General features: G+C 40.4%; 1 protein-coding gene across 2 annotated transcripts in view; it reads right to left on the bottom strand.

Moving 5' to 3' along the window:
- Positions 1–5,055: 5,055 nt before the first annotated feature.
- The window catches only part of cdc42se1 (CDC42 small effector 1), a 52,159-nt gene continuing 42,012 nt past the window's right edge, over positions 5,056–15,202 (bottom strand). For both annotated transcript variants that reach the window (XM_033637359.2, XM_033637360.2), the window contains one exon: positions 5,056–13,868. The gene's annotated coding sequence lies outside the window, so the exon portion shown is untranslated. The remainder of the gene's footprint in view (positions 13,869–15,202) is intronic.

Genomic DNA, 15,202 nt, shown 5'->3' with positions numbered 1-15,202 from the left:
CCTAATGTGACACAGTGACTTTCATAACGGACAGAAATGTTGTGTAGTGTGAACTAGGCAGTACAGGGTTCCAGACTAACTAGCCACTATCTGAAAAAGTTTAGGAGCACAAGCAGAAAATTTAGGTGCACACCTTAAATCATCCTGCAATGCAATTATTCACATTTTTGGCCATTTTAACTGTATCATAAACTATATAGTCATAGTCTACATAGTCTACTGTATATTAACATTGGACTGTTTTAATTATTGAAGTATTTAGCATCACAGAGACGTATGGTCAGTGGGAGGTGAGCATTCTTAAAATAACATCTGTACAGATGTGAAGCCCTGACTATATCTGACTAATCTTTAATGAAAGCTGTTGTCTTGTATTTTTTTCCTCTGAAAATATTAACCTTATATATACAATTTATTCAGCCTATGTAGCTGAGGCAACAGGTCTGCTCTGCAGCAGCAAACTGATATGATGCTGATTTACATGAGAATTCATGTAAAATGGAGGTTGAACCATGAACATAAATTACAAATAGCCTATAAAGCATTTCAATAAATTAATTTATCATAATTAAAACAACTGGAGACTGAGAACAAACTGATATATGAGTGATAATATTTTAATGAATCAACATCATTTAGGGCATCACTAACGTATCGTGTTTCTGTGACTTCCTGTATGGACTGAAGGTTGCTGGATACTGTCGGTAAACTGTCTGGCTGAATCCAAATGTCCGCACTTGATCGCACTTACAGACTTGGAGACTTTGTGGGCACGTTCCCGGGAAGTCTGGGAGTGCTTAGGATTGCCCAAATCCACAATTCATCCAGTCCACAAGGGGCCTCATGCAGACTTTCTGCAGACTTCCAGAGAGTCTGCTTGCAGTCCAGACTTCAGCACACTTCACCGATTTATTAACCCACAATTCACTGCAATACGGATGTGACGTTGTGGGTTTTTCAACTGCCGAAAAAAGAAACAACTTATGGATGTGTTAGTAAGGCCTATTAAAATGTAACTTGAATTGTGTGGGCCAGAAATAATATTCAACCACATCATGATATGATGAGATATGTGGAAGTATAGGCTGTAGAGGGACTGAAAGTGCATATTTTTATTGCGGCCTGTCAAGATGTGCAGTGAAATAGGCTGAAGAATTGGCCAAAAAAAACAAGAAACAAAGGTTTCTAATGTAAGAAATGTCCAGTTTATTGAGTTATAGTCTTGTTTGCATTTACAAACATTTCTGTCTTTGAACACATGTAGTCTGTTACAAAAAGATGCATGAATACATTTTTATTTAGTCACAAAAAAGGCTATACATGGGATTTATATCTTGTTATCTGTTAATCAACTACTCTCTCTTCCCATCTCACTGGGTTTGTTCAGTATGTGGACTGTCCCACCAGGGAGACTAAAACAATAGATCTGTTTTATGGAAATGCCAAGGACTCCTACAGTGCCTCTGTCCTACCACCTCTTGGCAGATCAGATCATAATCTGGTCTCTTTCCAGCCTACATACAAACCCTGTGTATTAAAGTTGCCTGTTACCACGTGCTCAGTCAGGAAGTGGTCCTCGGAGATCAGTGAGTCTCTCAGGGACTGTTTTGAATGTACAGACTGGACTATACTACTGCAGCCACAGGACAACAACATGGACATGGACACCTACAAAAGAAAGGTGGAGAGCTGCAGCAGAACAATATCAGAGAGGTGTGGAAGGGAATGAAGAACACCACAGGCTATTCAAAGAAGAATAGCCAGGTTATGGATGGTGAAATGGACAAAGCCAACAACTTCAACCTGTTCTTTAACAGGTTTGATGGAGGGGGCAGTGTTCACCCTACCCCTGCATCCATCCCCCCTTCCACAGTGTCACCTGCTGCTCCTGCTCCACTGTCTTCTGGAAGTAGCCCCTCCCCCACTACTGCAGGTACTACCACCCATGGCCAACTACCACTGTCCTTTACAGCAGACGAGGTGAGGGCGGAGCTCAGGAGACTGCGTACAGGAAAAGCTGCAGACCCGGATGGAGTGTGTCCTAAGCTCCTGAAAGACTGTGTAGCCCAGTTAGTGGAGCCTCTTCAGTGGCTCTTTACCAGGAGTCTTCAAACAGGCAAAGTCCCGGTGCAGTGGAAAACAGTCCCACCCAACAGTAATCACCCACTCTCAGACTTTCTCCATCTCACACACATTGGCCTACACTGGCAGACTTGCTCCCTCGTTTTACGTACTGACTCCAAAAATGGACCATTTGGTCGCAGCCTAGAGCCCTGTATTATTACAGATTAAACCACCCAGCAGTACATAGGTCATTAAAATGAGCTCCACCTTTAACATTAAAGTGATGAACACATTAATGTATCAATAATTGATCAAGTAATATAATAGATATTATTCTATTTTACTTTTGGTACCTTATATTTTGATCCTGATTGCTTTGTACTTTTACTTAAGTCTGATTTTGAATGCAGGACTTTTACATGTTTCTGAGTGTTTACACTGGAGTATTACTACTACTAGGACTAGTATCATGTCATTTTATAGAGAATGGGAATAGGGGAGCAGTCTGGGGTGGCATCAGCATCTTGGAAGGATACAGTCATACAGTCAGTATCCCATACATTGATTTACTTAATCTTATTTCACTGTAGAGTTGCGTGGAGCACATTTGCAAATAAGACAAGAATTAGGTAGTTACCCTGTAGTCCTTCCGACCTACTCCTGCCGCTAAAGAGAGGCAAAGTCCCTTCCCTTGTCCCCCCTGTCTCCCATAGGCAACACATTCTCACTCCAACCTCATCACATATCGACATTTGTTTATGGACTTTTCACTTCGAGATAGGACGTGCAAGGTACCCTGGGTGCGTTGGTTGTTGTTCTAGGATGCCATGGCAACTTCAGCCTGTTACATGCATTATCTGTTTTCAAAATACACTTCCATTTTCACCGTTAGCATATAGTCTCTTTCAAAATAAACACGCTACGTCAGTACAACACCACAAATTGACGTTTTCTTTCTTCAACAACAAATGCAAGTGATGGGTTCAGGAAAAAAGAACAGGGTTTGGCTTTAGAATCTTACAGGACTGTGTCGACGTCCTCCCTTTCGGCATCATGGCAACTGCAACATTGCACGACTTCCACGCTGACCCCAAAGTGCTCCATCCATCAGATCTGCAGAGGAGCAGACACCTGACATGTAGTATGTTCCCCCACTGCTACCCTAGCTTCAATTGTGTGCTTTTTTTGATGATGTGCTGTGTGTGGGTTTTGTTTCTATGACAACAATATCTTGACACTATCATAAGCCAGGTAGCTGACGTGACGCTACATTAAAAGAGGGTTGACACAGTTAACTTCAAGCTTACAAAGCTGACGTGATAACACTCACCAACAACATCCAGCATCTGCTGGCCTATCTGCTCCCAAACAAAGAGAGCTTGTCTGCCTTTGTTGTGACAGTAAACAGTAGCCCTGCTAAAGAAGCGGCACTGACATCACCGGCGCCTTTCTGAAAAGTTCAGAGATTTTTAACTTTAAGTGCTCAGAGTGGCCGCACAGAAAAGGCAGAGTGCTCTGAAAAAAAGACGCTGTGTGTGGTGCTTTTTCCCTAGGCAGCCATATGCTCATGGAGAACAATTGAAAAATGACGCTGACACCTTCATGAGCCTATATTTTATCTACAAGTGCACGTCACACACTGAGCGAGCCGCCTGTTAATGACGCTGTCGGCAAAGCAGTAATGATTGTGCTAAGTGGCTAATGGGCATGTAGCTACTTCCATGTAATAGATGATATGTCATGTTTGTAGTCGACCAATGAAGATGAGTTTACATATCACCTTGGGTTCATCCTTCACCTTCTCAAAATGATCCCACACTTTGGATACCCTGCCTGACATGTTATTAACTAGCCTGTGGAATAACTGCCCTAGAAATTTGGGGCCATACACATGCCGCATCTTTAACCGCTTGGAAAACGGGAGGTCGGGTGCTGGGCACTACTCTTGTGCCCTCTGTGCCAGCTTTCAAGAGAATAGAAAATGTCATCCCTGGAGAATTGTATTGGAGAGCTGGACAGTCATGCTAGCTGTTTCCCTCACTTCCAGTCTGCATGCTAAGCTAAGCTAACTATGAGGTGATCCTAGCTCTGTACTGAATACACAGACATGAGATAAATATCAATTCATTCAATATCAATATCATTCTTATCTCACAAAGAGTATGTCTATTTGTTAAACACAGACCCAGTGTTCCCCATGTTCTTCCATGACTCAACTGGTTTATGATGAAACAATTAAGTTACCATTTAGTCACCAGGTTAGCACGTTGGCTGTGGTGATAGCATGTGAGGAAACCAACTGTCCCAGTTCAGTGAGAAACTCATTTACTCTACGACTTCTGTTTAGTCTCTCTCTCTCTCTCTCTCTCTCTCTCTCTCTCTCTCTCTCTCTCTCACACACACACACACACACACACACAGCATTATTACAGCTCTGTGGTCTCTGCACAGCTGCTTGTCATAAAACATGATGTTCAAGTGAAGGAGGGGAAACAGTCAGTCTGAAAATGTGAACATACATGTAGATACAGACATGCTGACTTCACTGGGATGTAGTCCAAACATCACAAAAAGTGTTTCCTCTGAGGTGTAACAGTTGTTTTATGGATAAAAGTAGACACAGACTAAATGAATAAATGGTGATGTACATGAAACATGAAGAGATGAAAACATTAGGTGTGTTTGGAGTGATTAGGAGACTCACAATAATACATTAAACAGCATATTTATGTTGTGTTTTCTTCCACACCCTTTTCATTCATGTTTTATTTTCATAAGTCTCTTGTTAAGATTTGAGCTTCTTTAAGTAAAACTAGACTATAATGTCACATATTGATAAATAAAATAATCTTTTTTTTTTAAATAAAAATTATTCCAGTGTCTCACTCTAGCCTAATCAGTGCACTTCTCAGGAGGAAATCAACACACCAACAAAATGTTTAACACATTGAGCCACTTTAAAATAAATTATTCATCAACTCACACAACAGATGAAGCAGCAGATTTATTCAGCCGTCATGAGAAACACGTTACATAACGAGGAATAAAGTCTATCTGTATTTCTGTTTCTCTGCAGAGGAGGAGGTTATATAACAAAACCAAACACAAGACAAAAACCAGAAATTACTAAACGTAATCATCAGTCACACATTAGACACAAAATATCACTGAAGATGTCCAGTAAAGACCGCTGGTGTTTTTAAGATCGTGAAAAAGATTTCGTCTGAGATTAATTTAGTTTACAGAAACTCCCTGATGTTCTTATGACACTTTAAAACGTCTCTAAATCCTTCTGTTTACGCTTTAGTTTTAAAATAGTTGGAATGCTGTATAATAAAATCAGTAAGTGAATCGTTCTGTGACTTTTTGTAGCTGAAGTCCTGGAAGATTATATTTTTTTATCTTGTGTGCACAAATCATTGTTGCACCAGATCCACAACATATTCACAAATGCTTTTAAGTTCTTTCCACATCTGGTACACATTTGATCTCTACAGCTGTTTGTAAAAGTTATTATCAAATGCTTCCCTGATTCATATATGTTACACATTAGCGTTCCTCGAATAAGTACCCCTACTGGTTAGGTTAGGTTAGGTTAGGTTAGGTTAAGGAAAGGCATTGGTTGGGCTTCGTCATGTTACTTCATGTAAAGTTACAGTACATACTTAAAGTAAGTTTAGGAAAAGTTGGGCATTGTCACGTCATGTACTTACTGTTGTGTTACGTACTTAAATCAAAGTTACGTAGGTTGGGTTTAGTAAATTTAAGTAGGTTAGGTTGAGGAGAAGAAACATTGTTGGGTATCGTCACATTACTCACTTAATGTAAAGCTACTTAGGTTAGGTTTAGGAAAAGTTGGGCATCATCATGTTACATACTGTAAAGTTACGTACTTAAAATTTCATAGATTAAGTTAAGGAAAAGAAACATAGTTGTCACGTTACTTTACTTAACATAACGTTACAAAAGTTTAGGAAAAGTTGGGGGTCATCACGTTACATATCTACTGTTAAGTTACGTACTTAAATTAAAGTTACATAGGTTAGGTGTAGGAAAAGGATTATGGTTGGGTGTCTTCATGTACTTAACATAAAGTAAATTTAGGAAAAATTACATACTTACTGTAAAGTTACGTACTTAAATTTAAGTTATGTTGGTTAGGTTTAGGAAAAGTTGGACATCATCACGTTACGTACTTACTGTAAAGATACATTCTTAAATTTAAGTTAAGTAGTTAAGGCTTACTACTACTGCGTAGGTTGAGTTCAGGAAAAGAAACATGGTTGGTTACGTCACGTTACTTTAAAAATATGTACTTAAAGTTACGTAGTTTGGGTTTAGTATAGTTACGTAGGCTAATGAAAAGGAAACATGGGCGTGATCACGTTATGTACATCACATAAAGTTACATTGGTTAAGCCAATGAAAAGTCATAATGTTACTTAGCATTAAGTTATGCAGGTTAGGTTTAGAAAAGTGTGGTGTCTTTATGTTATATATTTATGAGATATAATATATTGTGTAAGTTATCATTTTGGCAACACAACATGTAAACAAGATCTTTTGGACAGTGGTTAAAAAAAAAACCTTCTGGACTTCAATCACTAAACCACGACTTTTACTACGATTTTTATTTTTTGTCACATTGCCCTCTGCCCTAAAGCTGGATACGGGTTCATGTTTCTCATATCTCGCCTGTTAGCAGATTGTCATTGAAACAGCAGGAAGTTTCTTATTTTCCGATTTTTTTTCCCATGTGTTTTCATGCTCACAGATTTCTAGACCACATACCAGGACCACAACCACAGCTGAATGTGAAAGACATCTGTCAATCACCCAAAAATACATTTAATTTCTTCTAAATGAAACACTAATTTACATTAAAATAAGTGTAATGATCTCCAGAAAGCTAAACCTGTTATGTAAAAACATCACTGACTTTGTATTTATAGCGAAAAGTTGTGCTCAGCTGTGGAGGCTGCTGGTTGGTTGATATCACAGTAAAGTTTAATTAAAGCTCATCTGGATATAAGTGTCTCTGTGAGATGAATGTTAACTGAAAATAAAATAATTCTTGTTTGACTTTTTATTCCTTAACTCCTGCAGGTTTTGACAGAGGCTCATGATCATTCATACAACACTAACTACGCAACATATATTCGAAAAAAAAGATACAAACACAGTTCAATAAATCAACATCTCTGATGAACAACAAAAAGCATAGAAATAATTTGGTAATAAGAAAGTTCGACTTTATCAACACATAATTCATATTCAGATCTTTGTCACCTCATCATCTCTAAATCTTATTTCTGTTGGGGATTTCAGGGAAAGTGTGCTCCAGTGTTGGTGGACTGTAAACCGTGAGGGGAATCCCATATGTGTGTGCGCGGAGGATGACAGGAACCATGGTTGTGATCAACAAAAGGAGCCAGACTTTGTTTTCCTGAGAGCTGCTCTGAGTTTCCAAGAATCAGAAGTGAAACGAGGCAGATTGAGTCAAGAGGTCAACAACAACACGGCCGACTTCAACCTAAAGACTCAAACCTAACTTAAGTTGACAACAACTGTGTTTCCGTAAACGTAGTTTTAAAATATCGCATAGAAAAGATGAATGGAAAGGGTGAGATTGGATAAAACTTCCAAAGTTTTCATGCAAGCTTGAGGTGGTTTTTGCATTTGTCGAAAAAGAGTTGATGCCATATGGGTCAGAAAGAGCCTTTGCTGAATAAGAGAACATTTAACTTTAAGTTCTCCCCACATATTTCCATAACAACAGAATTTCGTCTTTGTTTTCAGGCAGCATGAAACATGACCATGTCATGGGGGGCAGTAGCTCAGTCCATAGGGACTTGGGGACTTGGGTTGGGAACCAGAGGGTTGCCTGTTAAAGTCCCCGTCCAGATCAAATATGGAGCATGGACTGGTAGCTGGAGAGGTGCCAATTCACCTCCTGGGCACTGCTGAGGTGCCCCTGCGCAAGGCACCGAACCCAACATTTCAAAAGTTTGCTTAAGATTCACTTGTAACGGGAACATGACCTGCGTTTGAGTGTTGCAGTTGTATTGTTCTGCTGTATGGACACTTTTACTGTTAGTAAACAGTATGATGTTGTTTAGTGGGCGGGGCTTAGCTGGAGGCAAAACAATTCTCCACAGACATTAGCTAGTGCTAGCTAGCAAGTTCTGTTGGCTTGTTTTAGACAATAGAGGAAGATGATGTGTCGGAGCGCACTCTGGCACAAACTGGACTGTTCATAAATTCGGAGTACGGTCTTAATGTACCATTTGCTTTTTCAGAGCACTGCACTCTCCGAGTGCCAGAGCGCTTTCTCAGCAGCAGAGTGCCGAGCGGAGTGAATGTGTGATTAACTTAACTGTCGTTAATTCATATAGAAATAAAATGCTCCATTTTTTCGACCAACAGGGCGAACTAGTGTAGAGACTGAATTTACCAACGCACCATGTCAGGTCACTCACTCTCCGGGGCCACGAGTGTTACTTGAATAAGTAAACACTGACCAACGGGACCAGACTGGCCGACTCGTATGCTCTCACTCAGTGGATGGATGATGCCACAGGAAGCTTGTGGGTGATTACTTTGCCAATCTTACAAAGGAGGACGACACTTGAACGGTTTCCTCCAGTTTGTTTTGCTATTGATGCTCATGTTATCTAATGTGCTAAAAACTTAGCGTTACAGAGAAACCCAATATTCCTCTTTATATAACCCCAATTTCTGATGAGGTGGACAAGATAACCCTTAATACACATAACGTTATTCATCCTTACAACAGGAAATACTTTCTCCCTAACCTGATATGAAGTGTGCGCTGGACATGCAAGCTTTTTTTGATGATTGCCTCCGTCCAGTCCTTTCGTCTTATCACATTTAACCATAGTTGTCTTTGTTTTTGTTGATGGACAGTGGCGGCTGGTTTTGAGCCATGACTCCTTCTATTCTGGCTCCCAATAACACAAGACCACATTTTAAGACTCCTACGTAGCCTACAGCCCTGTGGTGGAGAGGCAGGTTTTGCCTCCAGCTAATAAAATGACATTGTGACGTCAGCCCTAAAAGGGTCTATTGTTTAGATTTGAACCATATTGAAGCTGAAGGTTTTACAGTGAGGGTGTTACCACGAACACTACGGGTATCCATGTTATGTGTTTTCCATGTAACCATCAGATCCAGGTTAGAGATTCTAAAATCACAACTTCAGATAGGTATTAATTATTCATTTTTTACCTGTTTTATGTTTACCTGTCATATACTATCCCCGACCACCTGCTCACCTGCTCTGCATTTCACTGATTAGTCCAGCAGTTTAGATACGGGTCCATCTCCACTCTGGTTACATGGTTCTCTCTTGTCTTCTTGGTCAACTTGGTTTCGACCTGAGTAAACTCTTGTCTTTCCTGCCTCTCTGACACTCGTGAAACTGAAGTAAACACCTGATCCAGGTTTCAGATCAACTCAGTGTGTGACATGCTGAGGGATCAGGACACACCTGCAGATGATCAGAAATGCTGATGTGCCTGTACACACACTTGAAGTATTTCCATGTGTCTTTGCATGTCAGTGTTGGCTTTGTACGTTTCTACAAACCAAGGATACATTGCATTTGTTCATTATTATGTAGCAGAAAGATTGAAACTTTTTGTCCCTTTACATTTCAACAACTCTGTGGTTAATGTGTAGTTAGGTATAGGCACAAAAACCACTTGGTTATGGTTAGGAGAAGATCATGATTTGACTTGAAACATCTATTTTGGGGGCATAATCCCTGCAGGAAACACAGCGATCTTTCAGTAAAATTCAACCAATTTCGTAGCACTATCCCTGCTGGTTTGGTGGTTGAAAAGCTGCTGGGAAACACAGTGATGACTTGCTAAATCACAACGGATTTTGCTGTTTGTTGGTCTTGAACAGTAGTCTGCAGCTTGGCAGACGTTTCGCCATCCACCACCTCCGAAATCAGCTCATGCACTGTGTCACTTTAGAAACATTGGTATGATATGCATGAAATGTGCAAATGTAACGTATTTGTGGTTTTGCAGAAACGTACAATGCCAACTTTTTTTTTTTTTTTGGCAACTGGGCTAAAAACGTCCTTCACATCCAATCATGGCGTGTCTAAAGTTTGCTTCTTGTTCACACTGTCAGATTTCACTGCAGCTGTGTTTTAAATACAGCAGAAGAAGCTGGTAGCTCTGCTTGAAGCAGTCTCATGTGATTTTTATTTCTGGCTCCTTGTTTGTATCTATTGTTCACTTAAATGGTATCAGCTGATCAAAAATGACTGAGAGTCACATGATGTAAAACCAGTATTATAATTGGTTGTTGTGGTTGACACATCTGTTACCATGGTGGAGTTTAATAGAGAGAGTCCCATAAACACACCACGCTGTCCTGAGGAAACTGAGACAAGCAGCAGCAGCTCACATTTTCCTTAAATAGAGGTTTTGACTTCCTCGGGGAGGAAGTGGCTGGTTGCCACGGCGAGGAGGAACACCGTGAGTCAGCGGTTTCCATGGCACCCACTCCCGGGATAGTGTAAACAACAGCTGAGGGTCGAGTTACAGTTCGTGAGTGTTCGCAGATGTCGTCATCGTCTTTTTTTGGCCTGACTTCTGAGTTTAACCTCTTTGATTTTTCATTTCTGCCTGTTTTATAATTTCTGGGACATTTACAGTTATTGTAATGAATGAATCAATCAGTTAACGCTTACTTGGAGTTGTTGAGATATATGTTTTGTCCAGTCGAATCAAACTGTGCTTAAGAGTCCAGTCTGGTGCGCAGCCCTGAAAATCACTGAGAATACTGAGGTCATGTTCACACTAATTTTTCTGGTAAGTTTAGGGTTAAATGACATATATAAAGTTTTCATTATACAACTGAATATTTTTGATTGTATTAAGGTTCATTTTGAGATATTTTTAGACTGAAACAGATAAATAAATTAAACGAGAGTTCATATTCTTCACCAGAATTATGTGCTTTGAATGCTTTGAAATAATTAGACTGTAATATAAATCTTACAGAAAATGTAAAAGACCCTTTTAGTATACAGAATGACGTTTTTTGGTGGGCGGGGCTTACCTAGAGGCAAAAGAAGTCTCCACAGACATTAGCTAGCTCTAGCTAGCAAGTTCTGTTGACTTGTTTTAGACAATGGAGGACGATGATGTGAGTGTTGCATCCTGAAATACTCATTCTGAGTGTTGGAGTGTACTCTGGCACAAACTAGACCATAAATTTGGAGCGCTGTCTGAATATACCATTCAGTTATCCAAAGGACTGCACTCTGGGAGTGGCAGAGTGCACTCTGGGCACTCTAAATTCATGTAGAAATAAAATGCTCTGTTTCGTCTCCAACAGGGCTCTCATAGTGTAGAGTGTCAGACTGAATTTACCAACACACCATGTCCAGTCACTCACTCTCCGGGACCGCAAGTGTTACTTGAATAAGTAAACACTGACCACTGGTACCAGACTGGCCGACCCATATGACTCTTACTCAGTGGATGGATGATGTCACAGAAAGCTCTGTGGTTTATTACTATGCCAATCTTATAAAGGAGGACGACACCTAAACAGTTTCCTCCAGTTTGTTTTGCTAACATTAGCTTATGTGCTAAATTTTAGTGGCTAAAAAGTTAGCGTTAGTAAGTAATGTGAGTAATCCAATATTCCTCTTAATACCTCCCCAACTTCTGATGAGGTGGACATGATAACCCTTAATAAACATAAGATTATTCATCCCTACAACAACTTTTTCCCTAACCTGAAGTGATGATGGCCTCCATCCAGTCCTTTTGTTTTATCACATTTAACTTTAGTTGTCTTTGTTTTTGTTGATGGAGTAAATGCAGTGGCGGCTGGTTTTGAGCCATGACTCCTTCTATTCTGGCTCTCAATAACACAACAAGACAACATTTTAAGACTCCTATGTAGCCTACAGCCCTGTGATGTAGAGGCAGATTTTGCCTCCAGCTAATAAAATGACATCATCGTGAGCGTCAGCTCTAGAAGGGTCTATAGGAGTTTAATCTGTAAGTAAAATGTGCAGTTTTATGTTTGTTTAAATACACATTTGGTTGGTGGCCTCTGCTCCACCCCATCTTACGACTGGAATTAAACATTTTGGGGAATTTGAACTGTCATGCATTTAATGCATGACAGTTCAAATTCTACAATAATTAATTTCAGGGTGGCAGCTGATATTCAAAGAAATTCTTTACTTAGCAAAGGATATTTAAGCTTTCCCATGACCTCTCTAATATTTGACATCTTCAGCTCAGTCCACGCATCAAGAGACCCAAACTGAATCCCTGAAACAGAGGTGGAAAAACTCAGAAAGAAGACAAAATTTAAAAAAAGGTGACATATGAGAAATCAAACAGAAAATCACATTAAAAAAAAAAAACAGCAGAAAATTAAAAATGATGTCTGCTTAAAAATGTTCAAATTGTCAAAATATATAAAGCAGTTAAACACTCATATTCCCACCAGATGCAGCATGAAATGTTTTTAAACAGAAGTCCTGAAAAAGGTCTCAGCGTGCCACGTGAAGTTAAAAGTTTGTCTATTAACTTGTCTTGTTGGCGTAAGACCCGTTTAGGGCCCCAACCCGCAGTTTAAGTAGTCAACTGAAAAGAAAGACAAATAACATCTTTGTATAAGTGGAAACTTTGACAAAAACGTATCATTTTCTGATGGAAGTTTTGAATTGCGTTTCCTGTCCCCTGTGAGAGGGAAGCAACAATTATATTTAAACTGGTGGGATATAAAGACCATATGACATCACACACACACACACACACACAAGGGGGACTTTCCCATCTCCGAGAATAAGAGTCTTAAATCATTCAGCACCAGCAGTGAGGCTGTGTGGAGTGAAGCATCCTGGGAATTGAAGTCCAATGATGTCATCACTGAGGCCATGTGACCAATGAACAGAGGCAGGGCTTTGGAAACAAACAAACAAAATGTTTAATACTCCTGTTACAGAGCACAACTGAGCAGAGTAAAGCATCCTGGGAATCCTAGGACTACCACCAGCATGACGGTTTGAATAAAGGAACCTCCTGGATGGGAAAGTTTAGAGAAAACTTCCCTCCGAATGCTTGGAAACGTAGTCTGTTTGTGACATTTTGTTTAAAGCACTTTGAAACCAGTTTTTCGTCCTTAAATACAGACATTCTGTCAAGGGGATTCTGGGAAATGGAGTCCAGTGATGTCATTGGTTGGTTTTATTTAATATTGACAGGGGAAACATCTTCATGTCAGCCCTCTAGTGGTGAAAACAAGTACAACACGTGGACATTAGTTCTTAAACTCCGATCCAAATTGTTTATATTTAAATCCAGTAATAAAAATGTCTCCTTATTGTCAGAGTTAAGCATGATGTGTACGTAAAGGGAGTTTTAAGGCATGCTGAGAGATGTAGTCCAAATCCTATAGCTGGCACTTTATTGGATCTGAGACGTGGAAAAGATCAGCAGGATTGTCCGTCTGGACTGGATGTTTTTTTAAGTGGCTACTGATTCTCAGTTTTGGCTTGTAGAAAATACTTTGCAATAATACACATTTTTTAAATAAAGTTATAATCCTCAAAGGAGAGATTTGGCTGGTCAGGATCGCGATGGTGCCCCCTGCAGGTGGCTGACGGCGCAGTGCTTTGAATGCCTGAGCCGGGTAGAAGGGGGGTCGCAGCCCATGGTCGGTGGTCAGATGTGGGAGAGGCTCATTCAGAGGAAAGAGAAGGTCGGTCAGCTGGTCTACGTCAGTTTAATACACTCCTGAAAAATAATAAACACACAAGATGGAGTCAGATATTGTAGTGTGTAAAAAGTCAATACACTTCAGCCTGGTCTCGATGCGCCATGCACCCGACATACAATGCACCTGATGTACAATGCACCTGACGCACAATGCACACGATACACAATGCACCCAACGTACAATGCACCAGACGCACAATGCACCGGATGCACACTGCACCTGATATACAATGCACCCGACGTACAATGTACTCAAAGCACAATACACTCGACGCACAATGCACCCAACGCATGATGCACCTGACGCACAATCAATCAATCAATTTTATTTATAAAGCCCAATATCACAAATCACAATTCGCCTCAGAGGGCTTTACAGCATATGACATACCTCTGTCCTTAGGACCCTCACAGCTGATAAGGAAAAACTCCCCCCAAAAAAACTCTTTAACGTGGGAAAAAAATGGTAGAAACCTCAGGAAGAGCAACTGAGGAGGGATCCCTCTTCCAGGACGGACAGACGTGCAATAGATGTACAGAACAGATCAACATAATAAATTAACACTAATCCGTATGACACAATGAGACAGAAAGAGAGACAGAGAGAGATGCAGGACAGACAGTAATGACAGTAGCTTACAACAACATTAATTAAAGTAATAATATTATAATAATAATTACGGATATTGTGGTCAATATGCTGAAAGTATATGATAGTATACATATGTGCCAATAATCATGTGTATAATAACAGTAGAAGTATGACTAATGATAACAGCAGCAGGAGGCATCTGGCAGGACCACGGCAGCAGCACAACCACACACATCACACTATCCAGGCACCGCTGCGATATAAGTTGACCTGCGAGACAATGGAGCACAAAAGCTCGGGAGCAGAGGCCAAGTTAGTGACATGCAGTACAGCTGAGTTAGCAAAATGTAGTAAAAGAACATGAGTGTTAGCGAAGACAGAGAGAGAGAGAGAGAGAGAGAGAGAGAGAGAGAGAAGGAGACAAGGTGCTCGATGTATTATAGGAGGTCCCCCGGCAGACTAGGCCTAAGTCAGCCTAAGTAGGGGCTGGTACAGGGCAAGCCTGAGCCAGCCCTAACTATAAGCTTTATCAAAGAGGAAAGTCTTAAGTCTAGTCTTAAATGTGGAGACGGTGTCTGCCTCCCGGACCACAACAGGAAGATGATTCCACAGGAGAGGAGCCTGATAGCTGAAGGCTCTGGCTCCTGATCTACTTTTGGAGACTTTAGGGACCACGAGTAATCCTGCATTCTCAGAGCGCAGTGTTCTGGTGGAATAATAGGGCACTATGAGCTTTCTAAGATATGACGGAGCCTGACCA

This window comes from Epinephelus lanceolatus, chromosome 16 (assembly GCF_041903045.1).
Source record: "Epinephelus lanceolatus isolate andai-2023 chromosome 16, ASM4190304v1, whole genome shotgun sequence".
NCBI classification, from domain to species: domain Eukaryota; kingdom Metazoa; phylum Chordata; class Actinopteri; order Perciformes; family Serranidae; genus Epinephelus; species Epinephelus lanceolatus.
Note: the sequence above shows the minus strand (reverse complement) of the source record. Positions and strands in the feature narration are given on the sequence as shown.